The following is a 5,662-nucleotide window of genomic DNA, read 5'->3' on the forward strand; positions in this document are numbered from 1 at the left end:
GTTCCTTTCAGTTTTTTTCTGCAGGTAACGCTGCGTCTCTTTTACCAATCAGACGCTTCCTGTCCCTCGTGTCTCGGAGGGTGTTTGTGTCTCAGATAAAGACGGATGTTGTGCTTCTGATGTTGTGTTTAAAGCAGAACACAGTTCAATGAAAGCATCATTCATCATCAGAGCAGGACAGGTGTGACGGAGGCTGAACTCCCACCTGAGCGCCACCTCAAGATTCAAAGCTTTTATGGTCATATCCACATCATTTGTTGTTACTGTGAATTTGTAATTCCACATGTATATATTTTACTTTCTTTTCCTAGATATTTTATTGCTTAAGTTAGCATGTTGTTTATTTAGTAATAAAGCATTTAGCATCTTATAAAGCAGGATTATTAGCAGGCCCTTTGTCATCTTAGTTAGCAGGTTATTTATGAGTTGAGTTAGCAGTCTGTTAATCTTTTTGGATTGGTGAAGAGGTCATTTTAGGGGGTTATTAAGAAGGTAGCAAGTTGTTAATTAGCTTAGTGAGCAGTTCATTTAGCACCTCAGTAAACAGGATTCTTAGCAGGCCCTTCAGCGTCCTATAAGCAGTTAGCAGGTTGTTTATTAGCTTAGTTAGTGTAACCCCGGTGTAGTGTCCCCTCAGCAACAGACCACTCAGAGCTGGTGATTACTTCAGTTTATTTCCTGCATTGCAATGGATAACATCAAATGGACAGTGAGCTGCGTTTCTCAACAGATCCTCACGCGGTATCTAAATCTCCTTTACAAAATAAGTGTCCAATAATCAACAACACAACAATGACCGTAGTGGTAGTATAAACAATGTGAAACATTAAACATAAACAAACTGGTGTACAAAACTCACATACCTGCATTGCAATGGCCAACATACAATGGATACGTGAGCTGCGTTCTGTTGGAGAGATAGCACCACGCTCACGTTAGCCTATTAGCTCAAATTAGCTATTGACGATCACATTAATAAATCATATATCAAAAATAGCCAATCACACAAAAACATGTTGCTGTGAGCATTAAACGACTAACATTAAACTAAACAAACACAACAGAACGTTATTGTCCTAATAAAATAATAACATACATTTTGTCCACCGACATAATACAATGCACCTTCAACAGATCCTCACGCGGTGAGAACCTCACACAATCCATTGCGGTAACAAAGTTACAGCAATGCAGGAACGCGTTTGTAACACCAGATGGCGTAATTCTCCAATTTAACCCGGATGTTACTCCAACCTTTATAACACTGTTACATTAGCAGTTTATTTAGCATCTCAGTTAGCAGCTACATTAGCAGGTTATTCAGCAGCTTAGCTGGCAGGGTGTTTATGAGGTGAGTTAGCAGTCTGTTGATTTTTTGGGGGGTTGGTGAAGAGGACATTTAGCTTCTCAGTTAGCGGGTTATTTATTAAGTCAGTTCTGAGTATATTAAGCATCTCTGTTAGCAGGTTAATACCAAGTTAGCAGGTTGTTCATTAATGATATTAATGATCCTCTCAGTTAAGCAGGTATTCAGTTAGCAGGACCTTGAGGAACTCTGGTAGCAGGTTAATAAGCAGTTAGCAGGTTGTTCATTAGCCTAGTGAGCAGGTCATTTAGCATCTCAGTTAGCAGGTATTCAGTTAGCAGGACCTTGAGGAACTCCGTTAGCAGGTTGTTCATTAGCCTAGTGAGCAGGTCATTTAGCAGTTTAGCTGGCAGGGTGTTTATGAGATAAGTTATTATTATATTAACCATCTCCGTTAGCAGGTTAATAAGCAGTTAGCAGGTTGTTCATTAGCTTAGTTAGCAGTGTTTTTAGCATCTCAGTTAGCAGGTATTCAGTTAGCAGGTATTCAGTTAGCAGGTATTCAGTTAGCAGCTCATTAAGGAGCTCTGTTCAACCCAGTCTCACGGCATTTTGTGTTATTGTCACAACACTTAATCTATTGATTCGTGTTCACCAACACGATTTTTTCGTGTCACACAGAACGATTTTAAAAGCAATGTATTTTGTATTTATAGTATGTTTCGTGCCTGCAGCACGTCTTTTTGTCCGTTCGGGTCTTGGAAGACCGGAAGCTGTGGGGTTCATAAAAACATGTTCTGACTCAATATCAAGCCACCATTATTGGTTTTATTTTAAATCAGCTATCGTTTAGGACTACTGTCCCTGTGATTAATCTTCAAGCTCTGTGATTGGATGTTGGAGTGGCAGTGCGCCAAGGTTACGCCGAGCGTCAAACAGCAATTCAGAGGTTAACCTGGTATTTTTACTCCACTACATTTATTTTAGTTACTTTGCAGATTCTGATTAATGATGTGAAATATAAACAACCCTTAAATCAGACTTTAGTTACACCTGAGTAAAATTCAGGGAAGGTGATTGTCAAGTGCCAACAATCAGGAGAGATATTTGATAGTTGGTGCTGGAGAAGACTAAACATTTATCTGCAATTGACATGAATGGAAACGAGTAATAAAGTATTTTCTTTACTCGTTATTCTCTACTAATAGTTCATTAAAGACTGTATAATATGGCTATTTTTTACATCCCTTTCCAGATTTCAAGATTTTCTAAGGTTTATTGACATATCATAATCATATACACAACTATGGTGTAGTTATGCAATGAATGAAAAACTTGGGTCACAGGTTTCTCAACAGTGCATTACAAGACATCTATCAATATGTGTGCATACCTCCACCATTAAACTGTCATATTCTGCACATTTCTTATTCTTTCTACATACATAAGAGTATAATTAATGTGTATAATATCAGTTAAAATAAGTGCTTCAACATAGTTGCAGGAAAGCAATATATTAACCATTTTATTAATTATGTGAGGCTCACTATAAACAGTCCCCAAATTGGTCAAATACATTCATCACCTATTGATTGTAAGCAGCCAGTCTTCTCCCTGACAGAGACTTCTGAATCCAAAGTTAATTCTATAATTTCTTCATTAAACAATTCCAAATCAAAAGACACTTTTGGACTGGATTCTCTGTTTCTAAAGAAGCATACTACCACCCTCACAGGGACAATTACCAAAATAATGAACACCTCTTTTAGGGAGGGAAAATTCCCAAAAGCCTGGAAGTCATTGTTGTGCCAGTCCACAAATCCGGGGACGCAACTGATGCAAACAACTATAGGCCCTTTAGCATTTTACCTGTCATGTCTAAGATCTCTGAGAAATGTGTAGCTGAGTAATTGAGTGGACATCTTAACAGTAGTCCTTTCACACTACACCCCATGCAATTCGGCTTCCGAGCCAATCATTCCACTGAGACCGCAAATTGTTTCCTTGTGGAAAATATTAAATAAAAAATTGACAAAGGAGGCATTGTTGGAGCAACCTTCTTAGACCTTAAGAAAACTTTTGATAAAGTCAATCATCAAGTAGTCATTCACAAAATGTCTTATTTTAATTTCTCACCCAGTGCAATAGATTGGATGAGCTCCTATCTGTCCGACAGAGTTCAGTGTGTAAGGGTAAGTGGCCAGACATCACCACCCCTGAGGAATGAACTGGGTGTACCCCAGGGATCTATCCTGGGCCCAATTCTATTCAGCCTTTATATAAATGACTTGCCATCAGTGTGCACTGGATGTGAGGTGCAAATGTATGCTGATGACACTGTCATTGATGTCCATGCAAAAACCAAGCCCAAGCTGCGGCCAAACTAAATGATGCAATGGTTCATGTAAATCAATGGCTTACTGACTCACAGCTATATCTGAATGTTAAGAAGACAGTCTGTATGTGTTTTAGCAAGACCAACACTGTATCACACTGTGAACCCACGGTCTATGTGTCTGGGGAGGTCATTCAAACAGTTACACATTTTAAATATCTAGGCATTGTCCTTGACACTACTTTATCCTTCAAAATACAAGTGAGAAAGGTAATGCAAATAACTAAATACAATCTAGCAAACTTTAGATATATAAGGAACTGTTTGACAACACCTGTAGCAAAACTCTATATGACTGCCATGTTCCTTCCCCACCTAACATACTGTATGACCAGCTGGACCCAGATGAATAGCACAACATTAAGGCCTATCCTGCCACTTCACAAACAAGCTCTCAAAGTTTTAGACAGAAAACCTAAGCTATACCACCATTGCAAAATCTTGGACAAACATAAACTGCTCAGCTGGAAAATATTTTAAAACACACTGATGCATGTCTCATTTTTAAAATTCTAAACGGCAAGGCACCCCCACCACTCTGCACTTTTATACAGCAGAACAATTCAAACAGCAGAACCACAATGTCTGCCCTAAGAGGGGACTGTGTAGTCCCTCTTAGGTCCAGTTCCTTTGGTAAACACTGTTTCTCTGTGAGAGCATCAACACTCTGGAACACAACACCAATACAGATAAGGAATAACACCTCCTATCATACATTTAACCGCTATCATAAGAACTGGCTTTTAAGCAATCAAAAATGTGAACACTTTGAACTGTATCAAGGTATGATGATATTTCATCTGTTTTCATGTTTGTTTGTTTGTTTGTTTGTTTGTTTGTTTGTTTGTTCCTCTCTATTGTAGTACTGATGTTGTCTGCTGTGCTCTATTTAATTATGTTTGTATTGCTCTAGTCTTGTTGTGGTCATTTAACATCTTGCCAAGGACAACAGTTGAAAATTAGCCTGCTGGCTAACACTTGCTCATTTACAGCAATGTGGATTAATGTGCACTGTCCTTTAAATAAATAAACAAACAAACAAACAAACAAACAAATATATTAGACGTTAAGTACTTTGTCATGCTTAATATTTATCTGTAGATACCCCCAAAGCTTTTTTCTTATTTTAAAGAAGACCTTAACCTAAAGTATTATTTAATGTGTTAATAAAGGTTAATTAGTGTGTCTGTTTTGCACCTCCTCATATTAATATATTGGTACATCTGGCCCTAAACTGTTTTATTGTAGAGATCACTTACAGTATCTTCTTGATTTTTTATATTCTATATTTCTATCACAGACCTTCTACTTTCCCCCTATGAAAGTATGTACTCTTAATATTTTTGTAATCAAATATAACACATAAAAACAATAATTCAATAACGTGCTTTAACCACTAGGCGGTGCACACAAGGTCCACACAGCTATAATAATAACTTTGTATTATTAGTGTAGGACACTTATGTTTGTACAGCATCTGAAGATGTGTAGTTTTATCAATGCTTTCACATAATTTTACAGCATATTGCTAAACTATCTCAGACTCAGTATTTACATTCTTATATTCAAAGAAAATCAGTAATATCTTTAAAAACTACAAGTCCTTTTCTATCAGCTGTGCACCGTTATGGTGTAAATAATAATATCTATGAATTAGATCAAATATAAAAGTCAGCCGAATTAGTGTTGATACTGCGAGGAGACGTGTTGTGTAAAGAGAAATTGAAGATGTTGTTTAATTGTTGATCTATTGATGATCCACGTCAAGTATTCAGTTTCGGCGGCATTTCTTCCAGTTTTTCCAAAGGTCTTCTCATCAGGGCTCTATAAATAAATATGTAATGCAGCCGAACCGTGTATTACAAAGCCGTTATGTGATGTCCTTCAAAGAGAAAAGCAAGAACACTCTGAATAAAGTATTATTTTATTTAAAAAAAAAAGTTTTTCGGATTTGATATGGC

Source organism: Notothenia rossii, assembly GCF_949606895.1.
Source record: "Notothenia rossii genome assembly, chromosome: 2".
Lineage (NCBI taxonomy): Eukaryota > Metazoa > Chordata > Actinopteri > Perciformes > Nototheniidae > Notothenia > Notothenia rossii.